The 21,522-nt window shown below is 54.2% G+C and overlaps 1 protein-coding gene across 1 annotated transcript in view; it reads left to right on the top strand.

Moving 5' to 3' along the window:
- Positions 1 to 278: 278 nt before the first annotated feature.
- Positions 279 to 21,522, top strand: part of ABHD8 (abhydrolase domain containing 8) — an 80,751-nt gene continuing 59,507 nt past the window's right edge. Inside the window, exon 1 of the mRNA XM_085639015.1 lies at positions 279 to 533. The gene's annotated coding sequence lies outside the window, so the exon portion shown is untranslated. The remainder of the gene's footprint in view (positions 534 to 21,522) is intronic.

Here is a 21,522-nt window from a genome sequence, read left to right as displayed (position 1 = left end):
ATAATTTTGTTTTTAATGACTACACCCAAGAGGTGTTTGAGATGAGCAATCCCACATTTAAATTTTAAAAATGTTCAGTGCATTAATCAAACCCTCCGGGCAGCTGGGCACATAGCTCTGCTCACCTGCCACAGGCGGGGGCAGGGGTGCCATAAACTCCCTGCATATGTTCTTCGTTGCCTGGAAGCCGGCCATGACAACATGTTTGTGATTGGGCCTCGTCCCTGGCACTCTCCATGAGCCCGCCCCCTCCGGCAGGGATTCTCCCTGGCTACAGAAGATAAGAAGAGGAGAGAGGGGAGAGACCTGCAGAGGCTGCTGCGCATCTCACCTGCTGACCCGGGACAGCGGCTGCAGCTCCCCGCTGCACACACGCCTGCAGCACCCCTGCAGTAGGGCCCAGCGCAGCCCGCAGCAGATTCCAGGCGTCTGGATTGGCTGTCCCACCCCATACCTGCCCCTCACCTTGAATCCATCACCTGGCGCCCCCTCGCTCGGACCCCCCGCAGCTGGTAATTCTGCTAATAAATGAGGTAAGAGCTAGGGTACCTTTCCCCGGGTACCACGCAGCGCTGCGTGGTACCTCATTCTGGGTACCACTGGGCGCTGTGTGCATGTTTTGACATGATGTGTTTATGTATTGATGCAAGCCAAGGCGTCTTATCTGAGGCTGCAGAGGAGATGTGTCCTGGAAGGGGAGGGGCTACACTCACCAGCAGGCCCCGCACGATGCATCGGCCGCTTCTGCAGGGGGAGCCAAGCGCCTCTATTTATTATTAATAACGCGGCGCTGCCCAGACCCTCCGCACTCAGCGCTGCAGGGATACTGGGGAGCCTGCGGCTCTTCAGCAGAGATCCCAGTGGGTTCATGCACGTGCAGCACGGTATACAGGTATGTTTGGGACGAGGAGAGTCCGCGGATCCTCAGCAGATAGCTCAGTGGGTTCATGCACGTGCTGCACATATGCAGGGCTATTGAGGAAGAGGAGAGTCCAGGGATTCGCAGCAGATAGCTCAGTAGGTTCATGCACGTGCTGCACATATGCAGGGCTATTGAGGAAGAGGAGAGTCCAGGGATCCTCTGCAGATAGCTCAGTGGGTTCATGCACGTGCTGCACATATGCAAGGCTATTGAGGAAGAGGAGAGTCCGCGGATCCTCAGCAGATAGCCCAGTGGGTTAATGTACGGTATGAGGGGACATTGGGGCAAGGGGAGGAGAATAACCTACGGATCATCTGCAGATACGCAGTTGGGTTCATGCACCTAATACAGAAGTGCGTTGTAAACTGCTGGCCATGGCTTTGATTCCTTGAACAATTATATGCATTGTGGGAAAGAGGGGAGGGGACAGAGCGTGCGCATCCTCAACAGATAGCCCAGCGTGTTAAAGCACCTGCTGCACGGTATGCGGCGATACTGTGGAAGCGGAGGGCGAGAGAAGAGCCCGAGGATCCTCGGGGGAGAGCCTGGTGGGTTCAGGCACCTGCTGCACGGTAAGGATTGAAACAACAAATACTTCTCCCTAATCAGTAATTGAACGTCAGGTCCCACATCCAAAATAAACATATAGTTAGCCCACAAACAAATGATGTTTATATGTTATTATCAAAAGTACAAATCATTTTATAAAGTCATTTTTGGTATCACATATGTACATAGCAAGAATATACATCAATATATGTTTTAATACATCAATTTGTAAAAGGAGCCCCACTAACATGAAAAACAGACAAATGACATAATATGGCAATGAATTAGAAAAACATGACAAGACACAAAACAAATACAGATGAAACAACTGGACAATAAACCACAACAACAAATGCATAGACACACCAAATTACAATACAGCGCTCACTCCATGAATTACACATACAAGTCAAGCAGGAAAGAGGGCGCCTTCTTTTTACCTCTCCCTTCTCTCCCTTCGTGGTAACAATTTGAAAATCATTTGTTTGTGGGACAACTCCATGTTTATTTTGGATGTAAGACCCGACATTCAATTGCTGATTAGGGAGAAGTATCTGTTGTTTCAATCCTCGTTTCCCCCTGCCTCCTTCTCCTCACATTCGGGCCTGCGGGGACCCTCTCTTGTGTCACCCGCTGCACGGTGTGCAGAGACACTGGGGGGGGGGGGGGTGGAGAGAGAAGGGAGCGCGCGCATGCGCAGCAGATAGCCGGGCGGATAAATGCACGTGCTGCATGGTATGCAGCCATTGATGGAGGGGGTTGCCTGTGCGTCCTCCGCAGATAGCCAAGTGGGTTAATGCCCCTGCAGCACGGCACGAGGGGATATTGGGGCGATGGGGAGGGAGGGAAGCCTGCGGGTCGTCAGCCCATACGCAGGTGGGTTCATGCACCTGCTACGGAAGTGTGTGTTAAGCTGCTGCCCTGCCTCTTTCCATTCTGCACCATGGCACGAGGGATACGCACTGGGGAAGAGGAGAGACTCGAGCTGGTAGCCCTGGTGGTAAAGGCTGTTGTGAGGTCACGTGTTTTCAGTGTTGTGTTACACAGTGGTGTGTTGTATGCTAAGCTACATCATGGTACGTGGGCGGTTTAACATGCCCGCGCGGCACTCGGATACCTTCCTGCCACTGATGCCCCCTGAATTCATGGTGTGCCATCTCACCTGAACAGATGCTAAGGTAGCTCTAGGGTTGAGCGCCTGCTCCTGAGAACTGCTGGTAGTAAAGTGCACGTTACAATCGCTAACCCGGATCATGGACTGAATAGCTCTTCATCTTTCTGAGGCTGTGCGGTTCGGGGGTAAGAATACTGATTTATCAGTGGGCTAAGTTATTGTCCTCAGCTACATAATGGTCCCTCATGTATTGACACAGAAGGGAGGCCACGCCCCCTCTCATTTGGTTGAGTGGGTGCCTGGATTAGAAGGACTGCTCGTCCGCAGGGCCTTATCTAAACGAAAGATGCACACAGGAGAGGCGGGAACACAGACGAGGAAGACGAGTGTTATAAAAAGGACACATGTCTATTCAGGGGCCCCGGGGGCCTGATGCGCAGGGAATTCATGCCGACTGCATGGGCTGCTGGGTTCCTTGGCAAGGGGGCACCGTGCGATGCCAACATCTCATTGTATTGCTTCTTCCTCATGGCATCAAGACGTTGCATCTGTGTTTTTTTCCCCTGTAAATCCAAGGCCTGGTCCAGGTGAGGCCCTCCCATAAGATGCTTTCAGATAAAAAGAAAGAGCGCCATGAAATCAACAGTACCCACTCCGCGCACAGAAGCGCTATCTTTTCAAAATGATGATTACATTTATGACAGGAGAGACGGGTTTCATGCATGGGGCACGGTGCCTGCTGGTTTTCATGTGTCTGTACAGCTGGCACAGAGGTGCCCGGTTTGCCCTGGTGCCCACTGCGCTGAGGTTGGTGGCCCCTACCCTCCCACCCTCTGTGCAAAGGAGTCTGCACTTTCAGTGCCATCTCCTGTCTCTGCCTGCACAGCGCCTGCACGCCAGATGAAGCTGCAGACATGGAACTGGTGAGAAAGCGAGGCAGGTTTAGCGCCTGCTGCAGAGAGCTGTGTGCAACCGAAAGATCAGGCGCGAGCCCAGGGGGCTGAACACCTCAGTGAAAAGCATTCGTAACTTTGCTTCTGTTGCCCGCGCGGGCATGTGTCGGGATCCCGCCGCTGCCACCAATTGTAGTGGAATTCCCACCTGTACTGTGAATCCCACGTTCTGGAAGAACCACTGTTACGGAAGCTCGTGTGGTCATGTTCTCTTTCCACCTCTCTCAATCACCCCATGTCTGGCTTGTGGCCTCGAGTAGTTTGTTTTGTGAGTCTTGTTTACAGTCAGGCTGTCCGTTCATTTATTGAAACAGAATCATGCCAGTACTATGATGCACAGTGCTATGAATGAATCAGATTCCACGTGGGTCTATCCCTTCACAGAGATTATAGTGCTGTGAAGCCAGACTATGGTACGCTCTACGCGTCTATTCAAGCCCGTGAGAGCTAGCACTAGCGCAGAGCTCCATACCTCTGGCAGTTCAGACGCGGTTGCTGCCAATGCAACCTTCTTGGCAGCCCCTCCCGCGTGCAGCAGCAGAAATAATGCTTAGTGCTAATGATGGCCGCCATACTGCAGTGTCAGGAAAAGGGCCAGCAGCCCCCCTGCCCTCTCTGTGTTTTCCTCACCGTGCTGTTTATTACCCTCGAAAAGGGTGGGGCGGCACCTGAACTCATGGGCAGAATGCCATGCGCACAGTCACATCAAGAGTTGATGCAGACTTCCGGATTGACCCGGAAATGATACATCCGTGGCCTTCTCTCCACTCAAGCACTCTCTCTCTCACTTAGTGAAGTCCCAGGGCATATCCCTGTTGCACCGGTGGTGTCCTGTGTGTGTTTGTGAGAGGGAGAGAGTATACCACTTAAGGAATTTCCTGGCCCAGTGTTATTATTTTGTGTGTCCTAGAGGAGAATGCATTTCCCCTCCTCCAACGTAAGTGTTTTCTCTGCCCACTCAGACCCTGACGTGTCTATTTATCGGTACAAAAGGGGGTGGTGATGGACGGAGCATCAGAACCAATCAAACACACACACCCAGTCAACAGATCTGGGTTTGATCCATCACCGTTCTTTAGCCCACTCTGCCACCCCAGTTCAGACATGGCCAAATGCAAATCAGTCTGACCCTGTTTATCAGCCTGGGTGCCCGCGTCTCCCCTGTCTCAATGTGTTCTCTCCGTCTGTCATAGCACATTTATAATAATTGTGGTTAAGCTTCTCCTGTTTTCTAGGGCTGTGGGGCACTCAGTGGAGTTTTATGAGCCAGCTCTTCTCTGCACCATCGCAGCCGGGCAGTACACAAGAGATTGAGGTCCAGAGCCTCCTAGCACTGAGGGGAGGGTCATGCAATTAGTGATGTGTATATGACACTGCTCGCCCCTAACCGCCTCTCCAGCTCGATGAGGGCTTCTGAAATGCAGAACAGAGCCACCTTCCTTGGTGCCAAGCTTTCCTTGCGTGTGCGTCCTTGGGAGTGGGCAATGACCTCTGCAGCACAGTGCCATGTCCCCTAGTGCCAAGCTTTCCTTACTTGTTGCATCCTTCAGGGTGAGGGTGTGGATGACAACTGCAGCACAGTGCCACGTCCCCTGGTGTCAAGCCTTCCTTGCTTGTTGCATCCTTGGGAGTGGGTGCTGACCCCCGCAGCACAGTGACACATCCCCTGGTGCCAAGCATTCATTGCTTGTGGCATCCTTGGGAGTGGGCATTGACCCCTGCAGCACAGTGCCACGTCCCCTGGTGCCAAGCGTTCCTTGCTTGTTGCATCCTTGGGAGTGGGCGCCGATCCCTGCATCACAGCCCCACATCAACTGTTGCCAAGCTTTCCTTGCTTGTTGCATCCTTAGGAGTGGGCATTGACCCCCGCAGCACAGTGCCACGTCCCCAGGTGCCAAACTTTCCTTGCTTAGTGCATCCTTGCGAGTGGGCATCGACCCCTGCAGCACAGTACCACATCCCCTGGTGCCACGCCTTCCTTGCTTGTTGCATCCTTGGGAGTGGGCGCTGACCCCTGCATCACAGTCCCACGTCACCTGTTGCCAAGCTTTTCTTGCTTGTTGCATCCTTGGGAGTGGGCATTGACCCCTGCAGCACAGTGCCACATCCCCGAGTGCCAAGCATCCTTGGGGGAGAGGGAGTGGATGACAACTGCAGCACAGTGCCACGTCCCCTGGTGTCAAGCCTTCCTTGCTTGTTGCATCCTTGGGAGTGGGTGCTGACCCCCGCAGCACAGTGACACATCCTCTGGTGCCAAGCTTTCCTTACTTGTTGCATCATTGGGGGACAGGGCGTGGATGACAACTGCAGCACAGTGCCACATCCCCTGGTGTCACGTACCCTGGTGTCAAGCCTTCCTTGCTTGTTGCATCCTTGGGATTGGGCGCCGACACCTGCAGCACAGTGCCTCGTCCCCTGGTGCCAAGTCTTCCTTGCTGCATCTTTGGGAGTGGGCGCCGACCCCCGCAGCAGTGCCACGCCCCCAGGTGTCAAGCCTTCCTTGCTTGTTGCATCCTTAGGAGTGGGCATTGACCCCCGCAGCACAGTGCCACGTCCCCAGGTGCCAAGCTTTCCTTGCTTATTGCATGCTTGCGAGTGGGCATCGACCCCTGCAGCACTGTGTCACATCCCCTGGTGCCACGCCTTCCTTGCTTGTTACATCTATGGGAGGTGGTGCCGACCCCGTATCACAGTGCCACGTCCCCTGGTGCCAAGCTTTCCTTGCTTGTTGCATCCCTGGGAATGGGCGCCAACCCCTGCAGCACAGTGCCACATCCCCTGGTGCCAAGCATTCCTTGCTGGTTGCATCCTTGGGAGTGGGCGCCGACCCCTGCATCACAGTCCCACGTCACCTGTTGCCAAGCTTTTCTTGCTTGTTGCATCCTTGGGAGTGGGCATTGACCCCTGCAGCACAGTGCCACATCCCCGAGTGCCAAGCTTTCCTTACTTGTTGCATCCTTGGGGGAGAGGGAGTGGATGACAACTGCACCACAGTGCCACGTTCCCTGGTGTCAAGCCTTCCTTACTTGTTGCATCCATGGGAGTGGGCGCCGACCCCTGCAGCATAGCGCCACATCACCTAGCGCCAAACTTTCCTGGCTTATTGCATCCTTGGGAGTGGGCGCCGATCCCTGCATCACAGCCCCACATCAACTGTTGCCAAGCTTTCCTTGCTTGTTGCATCCTTAGGAGTGGGCATTGACCCCCGCAGCACAGTGTCACATCCCCTGATGCCAAGCCTTCCTTGCTTGTTGCATCCTTGGGAGTGGGCGCCGACCCCTGCAGCACAGTGCCACGTCCCCTGGTGCCAAGCATTCCTTGCTTGTTGCATCCTTGGGAGTGGGCGCCGATCCCTGTATCACAGTGCCACGTCCCCTTGTGCCAAGCATTCCTTGCTTGTTGCATCCTTGGGAGTGGGCGCCAACCCCTGCATCACAGTACCACACCTGGTGCCAAGCTTTCCTTGCTTGTTGCTTCCTTAGGAGTGGGGACGGATGACCCCTGCAGCACAGTGCCACGTTCCCTGGTGCCAAGCTTTCCTTGCTTGTTGCTTCCTTAGGAGTGGGGACGGATGACCCCTGCAGCACAGTGCCACGTTCCCTGGTGCCAAGCTTTGCTTGCTTGTTGCATCCTTGGGAGTGGGCGCCGACCTCTGCAGCACAGTGCCACATCCCCTGGTGCCAAACATTCCTTGCTTGTTGCATCCTTGGGAGTGGGCGACGACCCCTGCATCACAGTCCCACGTTCCCTGGTGCCAAGCTTTCCTTGCTTGTTGCATCCTTGGGAGTGGAAGCCGACCTCTGCAGGACAGTGCCACATCCCCTGGTGCCAAGCATTCATTGCTTGTGGCATCCTTGGGAGTGGGCGACGACCCCTGCATCACAGTCCCAAGTCATGTGTTGCCAAGCTTTCCTTGCTTATTGCTTCCTTGGGAGTGGGCACTGACCCCTGCATCGCAGTGCCACGTCCCCTGGTGCCAAGTTTTCCTTACTTGTTGCATCCTTTGGAGTGGGCGCTGACCGCTGCAGGGCAGTGCCACCTCCCCTGGTGCCAAGCTTTCCTTGCAAGTGAGCACCGACCCCCGCAGCACAGTGCCACGTCCCCTTGTGCCAAGCATTCCTTGCTTGTTGCATCCTTGGGAGTGGGCGCCGACCCCTGCAGGGCAGTGCCACGTCCCCTGGTGCCAACCTTTCCTTGCTTGTTGCATCTTTGGGAGTGGCCGCCGACCCCTGCAGGGCAGTGCCACGTCCCCTGGTTCCAAGCTTTCCTTGCTTGTTGCATCCTTGGGAGTGGGCGCTGACCCCTGCATCGCAGTGCCAGGTCCCCTGGTGCCAAGCTTTCCTTAATGTTGCATCCTTTAGAGTGGGCGCTGACCGCTACAGGGCAGTGCCACGTCCCCTGGTGCCAAGCTTTCCTTGCGAGTGAGCGCCGACCCCCGCAGCACAGTGCCACGTCCCCTTGTGCCAAGCTTTCCTTGCTTGTTGCATCCTTGGGAGTGGGCGCCGACCTCTGCAGCACAGTGCCACATCCCCTGGTGCCAAGCATTCATTGCTTGTGGCATCCTTGGGAGTGGGCGACGACCCCTGCATCACAGTCCCAAGTCATGTGTTGCCAAGCTTTCCTTGCTTATTGCTTCCTTGGGAGTGGGCACTGACCCCTGCAGCACAGTGCCACGTCCTCTTGTGCCCAGCTTTCCTTGCTTATTGCTTCCTTGGGAGTGGGCACTGACCCCTGCATCGCAGTGCCACGTCCCCTGGTGCCAAGTTTTCCTTATTTGTTGCATCCTTTGGAGTGGGCGCTGACCGCTGCAAGGCAGTGCCACCTCCCCTGGTGCCAAGCTTTCCTTGCGAGTGAGCACCGACCCCCGCAGCACAGTGCCACGTCCCCTTGTGCCAAGCATTCCTTGCTTGTTGCATCCTTGGGAGTGGGCGCCAACCACTGCATCACAGTACCACACCTGGTGCCAAGCTTTCCTTGCTTGTTGCTTCCTTAGGAGTGGGGACGGATGACCCCTGCAGCACAGTGCCACGTCCCCTGGTGTCAAGCCTTCCTTACTTGTTGCATCCTTGGGAGTGGGCGCGGATTACCCCTGCATCGCAGTGCCATGTCCCCTGGTGGCAAGCTTTCCTTACTTGTTGCATCCTTTAGAGTGGGCGCTGACCGCTACAGCGCAGTGCCACGTCCCCTGGTGCCAAGCTTTCCTTGCGAGTGAGCGCCGACCCCCGCAGCACAGTGCCACGTCCCCTTGTGCCAAGCATTCCTTGCTTGTTGCATCCTTGGGAGCGGGCGCGGATGACCCCTGCATCGCAGTGCCACGTCCCCTGGTGCCAAGCTTTCCTTACTTGTTGCATCCTTTGGAGTGGGCGCCGACCCCTGCAGGGCAGTGCCACGTCCCCTGGTGCCAAGCTTTCCTTGCTTGTTGCATCTTTGGGAGTGGCCGCCGACCCCTGCAGGGCAGTGCCACGTCCCCTTGTTCCAAGCTTTACTTGCTTGTTGCATCCTTGGGAGTGGGTGCTGACCCCTGCATCGCAGTGCCAGGTCCCCTGGTGCCAAGCTTTCCTTGCTTGTTGCATCCTTGGGAGTGGGTGCCGATCCCCTGCATTGCACTGCCACGTCCCCTGGTTCCAAGCTTTCCTTGCTTGTTGCATCTTTGGGAGTGGCCGCCGACCCCTGCATTGCACTGCCACGTCCCCTGGTTCCAAGCTTTCCTTGCTTGTTGCATCCTTGGGAGTGGGCGCCGACCCCTGCAGGGCAGTGCCACGTCCCCTGGTTCCAAGCTTTCCTTGCTTGTTGCATCCTTGGGAGTGGGCGCTGACGCCTGCATCGCAGTGCCAGGTCCCCTGGTGCCAAGCTTTCCTTGCTTGTTGCATCCTTGGGAGTGGGCGCCGATCCCCTGCATTGCACTGCCACGTCCCCTGGTTCCAAGCTTTCCTTGCTTGTTGCATCCTTGGGAGTGGGCGCCGACCCCTGCAGGGCAGTGCCACGTCCCCTGGTTCCAAGCTTTCCTTGCTTGTTGCATCTTTGGGAGTGGCCGCCGACCCCTGCATTGCACTGCCACGTCCCCTGGTTCCAAGCTTTCCTTGCTTGTTGCATCTTTGGGAGTGGGCGCCGACCCCTGCAGGGCAGTGCCACGTCCCCTGGTGCCAAGCATTCCTTGCTTGTTGCATCTTTGGGAGTGGGCGCCGACCCCTGCAGGGCAGTGCCAGGTCCCCTGGTGTCCAGCTTTCCTTACTTGTTGAATCTTTGGGATTGGGCACTGACCCCTTCTCCTGCCATGGTCATGAGGCGCCACCTCAGGTCCTGGGCAAAGGTTCGCCCCACTTCCACGGCTGAGGAGGTGGGTGGGGTATTAAGACCTTAATGGCTATTGAAATCCTGCACTTATGTCGCAAACGACCACAATTACCCAGAAATTCACTTTCGTTTTATTTTGATGCCCTAAAATCAGTTTTATTTAACTTTCAAAGCTGAGACCTAGATGTTTTGTGCTCACGTGCACCACAGAGCTATATATATAGCTTTTTGATTTACATTTCACTAGGGTAAGCAGGTCATTCCTCCAAGCTCCTCGGCTCATACACAACACCGGGGTGTTCATCTTGAATTCTTTTCAAATGATGAGGCTAGGCCTCTAAACATAACCTCGGTAGTAGGTGAGTCACCCAGGGCGTCTTTGGACCCGGGTGGCAGAGATGGAATGAGGCCTAGCGGTATTTGCACCCAGTTTAGCGCCAACATTCAACCGAGGGAAATGCGTGCGCAAAACCCACTGTGCTCTTAAGGTGGTCAACCCCCCCCAATCCGTAAATTACGCATCGCGAGCACTTGTGGCGACAATGTATTTTTCCACGTGGTACTTTTGCGCTGCATGTTTCTGTCATCGCCTCCCACTGAAGCTCCTAGAAGCCGGGTGTTAAGGCACTTGTACAGAATCCAGATTGACTGAATGGGGGGGGGGGTTAAAGATGAGGCACTCGAGGCACTTTCAAGGCCGCTGTTGGTCCTGTCAAACTGGCTTTCTTGTTCGCTTCTTGGCCCCATAACACCCGACTCGAGCATGTGACTGTGTGCCCCAGTTTTCGTGTTTGTGACACAATCATTACTGCGCCCCTGCCTGCTGGCATCCGCTGCACGCAGCCTGCTGTTGTGATGCGAGTGGAAAATTTCTGCCAGGCTGTTACCATGGTGACAGAAGTCCCTGTAAAGTTCCCAGCAGCCCTGCACTTTCTGTTTCCTCCGCTTTGGCCTACATTTTTCATCGTTTGAGTGTGCCTTCGTGTCATGGGTGGATCCTTTCAAGGCACAGCCACGTGTTGGCGGGTGCGGCAGAGTTCGCTCCAGTTCACCAAAATGCTGGTGTTTTTAGCCGCCAGCACCAAGGATTCTGGGAAACCAGTTTGCATTAACGGTGTATCTTTCTCAAGGTCGCACAGCAGCCGCTGTCTTTGTACAGTGACCTGAGAACACTTTCGCTTTGACAGAAATATTACTTCGTCTAGGAGAAAAACATGGCCATGAGCTCAGGGTCGCAGAACCTGTGCATTCACACTACAAGAGGACAGGGCGTGCAATAAAAACAAGCATTGGAATGTGCTAATGGTGTTTACTAATGATGGACCGCTTCCCGATGTTGTGCAGCGTGGCTCAACAGTATACACAAAAAGGCTCTATGGCGCTTCGGCCTCTGTCATTTTGTGGGCACGCGCAAAACTCATGCTCACCGACAAAAATACCCCAGCGCTTTTTAGGTCGAGCATTCAAGAGCTCTTGTTTATACTTTAGTATATACTTATATGTGTACGTACTGTGTGGGCTTAGGAGATCAGCCCTGGGACTTGTCTGCTTCTGCTTAGGGACTTTTTTTCCCATTCAACTGCCTCTATTTAACTGTCTTGATAGAAAACAACCAGTAGAGGTCAGTAAAATACCAGAATTGCTTTCTGCTTCTTCAACTGCCTCTATTTAACTGTCTTGATAGAAAACAACCAGTAGAGGTCAGTAAAATACCAGAATTGCTTTCTGCTTGTTCAACTACCTCTATTTAACTGTCTTGATCGAAAACAACCAGTAGAGGTCAGTAAAATACCAGAATTGCTTTCTGCTGATCGACGTTATTTTTTAATTTTTCTGGCAACTGCCACTATTTAACATTCTTGATAGAAAACGACCAGCAGAGGTCAGTAAAATACCAGAATCACTTTAGCATTCTCTACATTCCAGTCCATAGAAATTGTCTTTCATCAGCACCCGTAGACAATACTTTTTTCAAATCTTGTATTTTCATTGATATGACCAACAACGGCCCTGATTTGATAATAAAAACAGAGCTTTGGAATTTTCCATTTCTAGCGTAAAGGTAATATTTCTCTCCAAGTGTTCCCGTTCTTGGTGTGTCATGCACTTTGGTGCTTACTTTCCCTCCATCTTAAAGAGCAGTAGATGTTTCAGCACCCAGGCTAATGTGCTGCATAGCTAAATATATATACGGTCCAAAAGGCAAGACCGATTGCATTGCAAATGCTTGTTTTTATTGATTTGAGTTGGATCAGTAAATAAAAAACAATCAGAAGTAATGCAAAAGCATTTTTTTCTTCTTATGAGATAAAAAAAATGCAAATGCTGCAAGGAGTCTTTGTGCACGGATTAGTTCACACTGGTGACCCCACCTGAATATAAGTGAGGCCACTTCTGCTCAGGCCCCGCCCCTGCTCAGTCTGCATTCATTAATGGGCCGGCCCAGCCAGAGACTGAGAATGACCCCTCTGCCCCATTGGTAAAAGGGAGGTAATAAAGGCCCAACTGCCCCCAGAAAGGGTGCTCGGGACCCACTGGGCAGCTGGCTGCATCTGAACAGTATAGTTACAACCTAAATCGGCGACCACGCTGGCCAAAAAATCGACCCACATCTGCAGCTCAGATATTAGCCCAATCGTTGATTGCCCGAGCGCCCATCTTACTAACCCGGCCCTGGCAGCGGAGAGAGGAAGAGAAGACATCTCTAAAATACATGCACTCCTATGGAGTGCTTAAGTAAAAGGAAAACAGTGCTTCAAAAGTGAGCAGGGAAAGCATACAAGTAAAGCGTCAATGCCTCAGAGGAGGGACAAACAGATGAAGAGGAAGTAAAGCCCACACAATCTAATAACAAGCATAGGCTTAGCCAATCGGTCTCGGCAATGGGACAGCCTAACTACAGAGACGGCAAAAGGGGTGTTGCGGCAGGGAATTAACCAATTATCACACAAGCTGCGGACAAAGGCTAGCAAATATGTTACTATATTTAAAATACTTTTTCATGCCCCAAAGGGCGAGTGCTGATTTAAAAAAATAAAAATTGGGACTGCTATTAAACGTAGAGCCTTCAAAACGTTTTTAGTTAGAAGTGTAAACAAGAAGAAGCAGGAATAAAGCACCCATGGGAGGGAGGCAGGAGGCATGGGAAGAAGAGAGGTGGGAAAAGCGCCAACCGCCAACTGTAGCGAAAGCATCACAAACCCAACCACCCTCCCCACTGGTGGGACAAAAAAGTTTTCAAACTGCTCTGTACAAGCACACACGGATGCACAACTGACACAACCGCGCCTGACATACTGCGAACGACAGCCAATGAGGAACGGAAAACCGACCCGCAGCTGTAGCCTGCGCATCTCAAAATGTTTTAACATTCCGGGTGCAACCCAGGCAGTCAATGCTTTCTGACAGCTTGAACATGCGTGAGTAGACAGACACGCTAGCCTTGAAAGGGCGAAATCAATGCACGACATCACTCGGCATTCTGAGAGGTGCTCTGGAAAAGCCCCTGCCCTGAGTCCTCATGAATGCATATCCGACTGCAATGAGCATTGCACTGAACGAACATGACAACAGTTTTCACCATGATGAGGCATGTCAGGCCTACATTCTGTGCTCAGAGGCAAACAAATGCTCCTTTTCCCGAGCTGTAAGCGGGCAAGAGTACTTTTACACTACAATGTTCCTTACTCAGACTGCGAGCTAAGGTTTTGCATGACGTGGCAGACACGTTTAACACCTGTTAAACTGTTTCAATTGGATGAAATCAGAGTGACAGAAGCATATTTTGGTGAAAATTATCAAGCACGAGTGATATGGCATAAACTGTCAAAATACACCATATGAACGCACAGTGCTTATTTAGTGTGATGTAGGTTTAAACAAATCAATCACTTTCCCTGTGTCCCAGGGTAAAGTGCGTGCGCGCTCTGAATGCATGTGGTGAGATAGGCCTGCCCTCCCATAGGAATGCATGGGGAATGTATGTGTCCCTAGTAGTTCCTGATGCGTGGGGTGTGCAGGCCCGAGTTTGGTATGTGCGGACTCGTGGGAGTGAATGCTGCGCGATGATGTGTGCGGCGTGTATGTACCTAGTGTGGAAGTGCCACTTCTAGAAGTGGGCACTTCTGTGTGCAGTGTGTCTGTCGCGTGATTGGCTGGTCATGTCATGTGACGGGCTAGGGATTCCCCAGAGTCAGGATGAGTCACCCAGTGGTAAATGGGGAGATCAGCAGCTAGATGGGTGGGAGGAGTACACCTGGGTCCTGAATAGGACAGTGTTTTCCACACACAATGCTGGCCCCGCCCCCTGTGGTGCGACTGACGACCCTAGCCCTGCCAGTGAATAGAGTGAGGGGCTGAGCACATCAAGGGTGCTCCCCAACCAGCTGCGACTGGTTTTCCCCCTCACCCTGAACCCAGAACAAAGGGTTTGCCTGTATAAAAATGGGGCTGTGTCCCCACAGAAACTGTTCTCTGCCAGGATCTTACCTGAGGGGGGCTGCTGCTGCTGGACCAGAGGACCGCCACTTGGACTACCTCCCTGCCTGGAGGCCCAGTGAGCTGGCTCTGGGTCCAGCCTTGCCCCCCACCCCTGCCCTGCTGCATGCAGGGAAGAACTCTGCTGGACTTTGTGGTTTTTTTTTGTATGCCTAGGCGCTGGGAGCGCTTTTCGTTGGCTTATAGCGCTAGGAGCGCTTTATTTGGACCCCCAGCGCTTCTAGGGCGCTTTCATTGTTGGCAGTAGCGCTAGGAGCGCTGTATTTCTGGAGGCCGGTGCCCACCCGGCATTTGCCCCGCTTAATTCATTATTTTTACAGCGGGAGCCCACCCCGCTGTCGTTGCCGTGTACTACGCGGGTGCCTACCCCGCTTATTTAGTTATTTGGTTGGCGGGTGCCCACCCCGCATTATTGCGACCTCGAGCGGGTGCCCACCCCGCTCGTATGATAAAAGACGAGGGAGCCTACCCCTCATTGTCACCGCATCACCGCCGCGGCCCGAGCCGCAGAAAAGGGAAGTGACGCGGACTCTGGGGAAACCACGGGGTTGCCTGGCAACCGGGACTCCAACCGCCACGTCATCCTGACGCTGAGCGGAAGCAGGAAGTCCCGGCTCCCGGATCCCCAGCGACGAGGAAGAGGCCCCGTGTGCAGCCCGGCAGCCGTTTCCCCTGCGAGAAGTCGAGGAGGAGCATCGTGCAGGACCAAGAGCCCGGTGAGTGCGGGAGGGTGCCCGGGGCAGCCGGTGTGTCTTTGAGCGCTGGTGCGCTCCAACGGGGCTCACACTCTGACGAGCCTGCAACGCGCCCCCCCCAGTGGTTTCGGAGCCAGCAAGGCTCAGGGGGACTTCGTTTACCCTGCTGAGTCCCCCGAGCGGGACTCCAACGTCCAAGGGGGCATTGTTTCAAGAGTCCAGAGGGACTCCATCGTGGGGGCATAATACTTCAGAGCGCTCGTGGGGCTCCAACACCCCGCATTGTTTTCTTTGAGCGCTGGTGCGCTCCAACGAAGGGGCGCATTCTTGTTGTAGAGCCTGCGAGGCTCAGGGGGCATGAATGTTCAGAGCGCTCAGGGCGCTCCAACGACGGGGGCATTTCTCTTGTGATTGAGTGGCCCCAGATGGCAGCGGGCCACTCCCACCTTGCCCCACAGAGTTGTTTGGAGCCTGCGAGGCTCTAGGGGGCATTTTGCGTGGTTAGAGCCTAGGAGAGGCTCCAACCCCCCCCGCCAGATTTGTTTAACAAGGCACAGTGGTGCCACTGCATCTCTCCAGTTGCCCAGCACTTAGTGGGCAACTGCAACGTTTAGGTTGTGGCCTCGGTGTTCTGGCTTGCGCAGCCTGCGCGCCCTGACTTTTCTGGACGCAGGGCGTCCTTGCCCCTACTAGGCCAGTTGGCCCAGGGACTGCCACAGTAGTGGCTAATGTGAGTTTTGGCGCCATTGTACCTTTTCTGCACCTCTGAATGTGTTTATGCGTCATGTGCTTTGCTTTACACCTCTGAATGTTATGCATCATGTGTTTATGTGCTTAGACCCCTACAGGTAGAGTGATACTTAGGTGGTTGTTTTCTCCTTAGTACAGGTGGTACTAGTGAGGTCCTAGTTCCCTGCGTGGTATTCCTAAAGGTGGTTAGGGTTGCGTAGGTGGTACGTTCTGATACCAGTAGTTACTGGTTGTGTGCTACATGTTCTATTTTTAGTGCTACAGTGATTGTGTGCTATGTTCTCAAATATTATTCCTACAAAGTGCTAATTCCTGACAGTGGTCCATGTGGCCCTGTCCCCTGTATATATAATCCCTTGTAAATTCTGCCCGTGCCTGTTGGCACATTGTAAAGTGTGTGTTTTTATCTAATGTGTTGTGTATAATACAAAGGTTATTTTTATATAATACCTTGTGTGGAGTTTCCTTTGTGGTGGGCCTTGGGTATTGTTGCTGGGTGCGCGCGCAAACGCTTTACACATCGCCTCAGGGATAAGCCTGTCTGCTCGTGCCAAGCTACCAAGGGGGTGAGCAGGGGTTATCTTTGGCGTGTAACTTCCTTGCCCTGACTAGAGTGGTGGTTTCTGCCTGACTTTGGCGCAAGCCTCAGCCAACCAGAAATCCCATTTCTAACATTGGTGATCAGCGGTGGGATTTGGACTTGCGTTTGCGCTGTACCGCAGCGGCAACTGGCCACACTACAAAACTCTGCATTTAGATAAATCACATGGTATAGGGATTATTGTTCTAAGTTTGTTTTTAATTGTCATTTCTTTGGAAATGTGTTTTTGTGCACTGTAAGTTAGGTGTCCCTAGCTCGGGAGGGTAGATCATCCCCCTTAGTGCATTGTGTTTCTGGATTCACCAGAGGGTGGGATCCAGTGGTGGCAGCGTAATAGTGTCCTGTACATTTGTCCCCCGCCCTGCGCCCAGAGTTGGTACCTGTGTCACGTGGTGGTCAGGTTGAGGAATCAGGGGTGGTAGAAACTGCCTTACCAGTCCGAGGGGAGGGTTGTGTGTGGATGAGTGGTGAGTGGCACTAGCAAGTGAGTGTGAGTTCTCTGGGTTAGAGAGCTTGCTGAATCTTTTTGTGAAGTGTGTACTCCTGTTAAACTCAGACCCCTAGGTTCCCTGTGTGATCTTTTCTCTAGAACGTCTGCCAGAATGGAGCCTGCTTTTGATCTCAGTGATCTAGTTTATTACAGTATGCAGGAGTTGGAAAGGTTCTGTAGAGAGAGAAACATAGGGGTGAGCGAGTCAGACACTGTGTACGAATTGAGGAACTACATGATTGGATGGCAGGCAGATGAATGGAAACGTGAGCGCAGTGAGGAAGAAAGGGCCCGGGCCTCACACCTGGAGGGTGGTGTGTCTGTGGGGAGCCCTGAAGACTCAGAAGAAGATGACAGTACCTGGACGCCAGTAGAGAGTGAGGACCCCGTAGGTAGGGAGTCCCTTGCTGGGTCCAGCGTAGAAGATAGCGCCTCATCCCTTTCCCTGTCCCCTGAGCGCAGTGGTAGTTTTCTGGATTCCCAGTGAGGGTGGAGTCCAGGGGGGGCAGCAATATAAAGTGCAGTATAGAGAGTCCCAGTCCCAGTTCCCCGAGTGTGGTACCTTGTTCCCGAGAGGAGGAATGTAGGTTGAAGTTCAGGGGCAGTAAGAAGCTGTCTCACCAGTCTTGGGAGGAGGCTGTGGAGGAATGTCATGATGCCCTGGTGGACTGGTTGGTGTTTAACCCGGAGCAGGATTTGGATGGAGTACTAAATATGATTATCAAGGAGCAGATGCTCAGTAGTTGTTCTCCAGGGTTGCGCCAACACCTGTTGAGGTATAACTCTTTTTGTCCATTTGAACTTGCAGAGGAAGCAGACCGCTGGGAAAGGGCCAGAGGTTCTCTAGTGTCATTAGTGAGTGATTCCAACAATAGTGGGTCAGAGATCCTCCAGCCCAGCGTGGTGGAGGAGGCTCAGTGTAGCCCAGCTAGGTCCCAGGATAGCGAGGAGGGTGTAGGGGCTCGCTGCCTGGCTCAGTGGAGCAGGAGTGAGGGGGTGACCGAGGGTCCCCAGACGCCCGAAACCCTGCCTCAGGACTTGGATGGTTTCATGAGGGAACACCAAGTTGGGGACCTAGGCTGTCCTGTTAGTCCACTTGAGGAAGATCTCTTAGTGAGTGGAGGACCTGGGGCACCTGTAACCAGGGCTCCTGTGGTTCTGGAGTCTGGCGGTACCGCTCCGGTAGGGAGGGTACAGGAGTCCAGCGTGAGTGATTGGGGGATGAGTTCCCCAGTGGAAGAGCCGGTGGGTCAGGGACTTCCCAGTTGGGCTAGGTTCCCGTGTAGTGACCAGGGTGACACCACTTCTGTTCTGGGGGATCTCCGCGCACTGTCAGGTGGACAGGGGACGGGATATCAGCACCAGACAGACAGTCGCTCGACATACGTGTCATTTGATAGCCTCAGGGGGATGGAGGGGAGATCCCCAGAAGTCCTGGAGTGCCAGGCAATTATTCCACCAAAGGTTCTAGGCCGGAGGTTGGAAGGCCAGGTTCGGGATCAGCCTGACCTGAAGGGTGGGACGTCTGTAATCAGCGTCCCGACCAGTTCTTCTTCCAGAGGTACCGCCCCAGTTGGTAGGGAGCAGGGTTCTGGAAGGGGGTGCAGAGGGTGGGAGAGCCCACCTCTGCCCCCGGTACAACCTGAGGGGTTAAACCCTGGGTTGGAATGGCGTTCTAGGTGTACCCCTCGCCAGAGGAGGAGGAACCCTAGGAGAAGAGGTAGGGGGAGGAGAGCCTTCCCTGAGACTCCTGGTCCGCCTGAGGGTGTAGACCCTAGGCTGGAGAACCAGTGGCAGTCTAGTCCTGTCTTTCAGAGAGGAAGAGTGGAGAATGGCCGCTATGTGCCAGGGGTTACTACCCCCCACTCTGTGGTTAGGCAAAGACCAGTGGCACCTGGGTGGCCTAGGGCCTGGTCTTGGCCGCGGACAACTTGGGAGTACCAGTGGGGTAGCCCAGTTGGTCCAGACAGTGGTGTTAGAAAGAATTCCATGGGTTCGCCGTGGCGTAGAACCGGAGGGTGTCCCTGCAGTTGCGGGCCCGCGTCCGTGTTCTATCGCCCCAAGCAGGGAAGTCCATCACGGTGGTGATTGGGCTGCCCTGCGTTTTGGCTGGAAGGGGGTTGTGTTGGACTTGGCCCTTCTGGCAGGTTCACCCCTGAACTTTTTTGATTTTTACTGGTGACTTGGTGTGGTGATTGTTTGGTTTCTGCGCACTTTCCCTGTGTCCCAGGGTAAAGTGCGTGCGTGCTCTGAATGCATGTGGTGAGATAGGCCTGCCCTCCCATAGGAATGCATGGGGAATGTATGTGTCCCTAGTAGTTCCTGATGCGTGGGGTGTGCAGGCCCGAGTTTGGTATGTGCGGACTCGTGGGAGTGAATGCTGCGCGATGATGTGTGCGGCGTGTATGTACCTAGTGTGGAAGTGCCACTTCTAGAAGTGGGCACTTCTGTGTGCAGTGTGTCTGTCGCGTGATTGGCTGGTCATGTCATGTGACGGGCTAGGGATTCCCCAGAGTCAGGATGAGTCACCCAGTGGTGAATGGGGAGATCAGCAGCTAGATGGGTGGGAGGAGTACACCTGGGTCCTGAATAGGACAGGGTTTTCCACACACAATGCTGGCCCCGCCACCTGTGGTGCGACTGACGACCCTAGCCCTGCCAGTGAATAGAGTGAGGGGCTGAGCACATCAAGGGTGCTCCCCAACCAGCTGCGACTGGTTTTCCCCCTCACCCTGAACCCAGAACAAAGGGTTTGCCTGTATAAAAATGGGGCTGTGTCCCCACAGAAACTGTTCTCTGCCAGGATCTTACCTGAGGGGGGCTGCTGCTGCTGCTGCTGGACCAGAGGACCGCCACTTGGACTACCTCCCTGCCTGGAGGCCCAGTGAGCTGGCTCTGGGTCCAGCCTTGCCCCCCACCCCTGCCCTGCTGCATGCAGGGAAGAACTCTGCTGGACTTTGTGGTGTTTTTTTTGTATGCCTAGGCGCTGGGAGCGCTTTTCGTTGGCTTATAGCGCTAGGAGCGCTTTATTTGGACCCCCAGCTCTTCTAGGGCGCTTTCATTGTTGGCAGTAGCGCTAGGAGCGCTGTATTTCTGGAGGCCGGTGCCCACCCGGCATTTGCCCCGCTTAATTCATTATTTTTACAGCGGGAGCCCACCCCGCTGTCGTTGCCGTGTACTACGCGGGTGCCTACCCCGCTTATTTAGTTATTTGGTTGGCGGGTGCCCACCCCGCATTATTGCGACCTCGAGCGGGTGCCCACCCCGCTCGTATGATAAAAGACGAGGGAGCCTACCCCTCATTGTCACCGCATCACCGCCGCGGCCCGAGCCGCAGAAAAGGGAAGTGACGCGGACTCTGGGGAAACCACGGGGTTGCCTGGCAACCGGGACTCCAACCGTCACGTCATCCTGACGCTGAGCGGAAGCAGGAAGTCCCGGCTCCCGGATCCCCAGCGACGAGGAAGAGGCCCCGTGTGCAGCCCGGCAGCCGTTTCCCCTGCGAGAAGTCGAGGAGGAGCATCGTGCAGGACCAAGAGCCCGGTGAGTGCGGGAGGGTGCCCGGGGCAGCCGGTGTGTCTTTGAGCGCTGGTGCGCTCCAACGGGGCTCACACTCTGACGAGCCTGCAACGCGCCCCCACCCCCCAGTGGTTTCGGAGCCAGCAAGGCTCAGGGGGACTTCGTTTACCCTGCTGAGTCCCCCGAGCGGGACTCCAACGTCCAAGGGGGCATTGTTTCAAGAGTCCAGAGGGACTCCATCGTGGGGGCATAATACTTCAGAGCGCTCGTGGGGCTCCAACACCCCGCATTGTTTTCTTTGAGCGCTGGTGCGCTCCAACGAAGGGGCGCATTCTTGTTGTAGAGCCTGCGAGGCTCAGGGGGCATGAATGTTCAGAGCGCTCAGGGCGCTCCAACGACGGGGGCATTTCTCTTGTGATTGAGTGGCCCCAGATGGCAGCGGGCCACTCCCACCTTGCCCCACAGAGTTGTTTGGAGCCTGCGAGGCTCTAGGGGGCATTTTGCGTGGTTAGAGCCCAGGAGAGGCTCCAACCCCCCCCGCCAGATTTGTTTAACAAGGCACAGTGGTGCCACTGCATCTCTCCAGTTGCCCAGCACTTAGTGGGCAACTGCAACGTTTAGGTTGTGGCCTCGGTGTTCTGGCTTGCGCAGCCTGCGCCGGCGCGCCCTGACTTTTCTGGACGCAGGGCGTCCTTGCCCCTACTAGGCCAGTTGACCCAGGGACTGCCACAGTAGTGGCTAATGTGAGTTTTGGCGCCATTGTACCTTTTCTGCACCTCTGAATGTGTTTATGCGTCATGTGCTTTGCTTTACACCTCTGAATGTTATGCATCATGTGTTTATGTGCTTAGACCCCTACAGGTAGAGTGATACTTAGGTGGTTGTTTTCTCCTTAGTACAGGTGGTACTAGTGAGGTCCTAGTTCCCTGCGTGGTATTCCTAAAGGTGGTTAGGGTTGCGTAGGTGGTACGTTCTGATACCAGTAGTTACTGGTTGTGTGCTACATGTTCTATTTTTAGTGCTACAGTGATTGTGTGCTATGTTCTCAAATATTATTCCTACAAAGTGCTAATTCCTGACAGTGGTCCATGTGGCCCTGTCCCCTGTATATATAATCCCTTGTAAATTCTGCCCGTGC

The sequence above is a fragment of the Triturus cristatus genome, chromosome 12 (assembly GCF_964204655.1).
Source record: "Triturus cristatus chromosome 12, aTriCri1.1, whole genome shotgun sequence".
Classification (NCBI taxonomy): Eukaryota; Metazoa; Chordata; class Amphibia; order Caudata; family Salamandridae; genus Triturus; species Triturus cristatus.
Note: the sequence above shows the minus strand (reverse complement) of the source record. Positions and strands in the feature narration are given on the sequence as shown.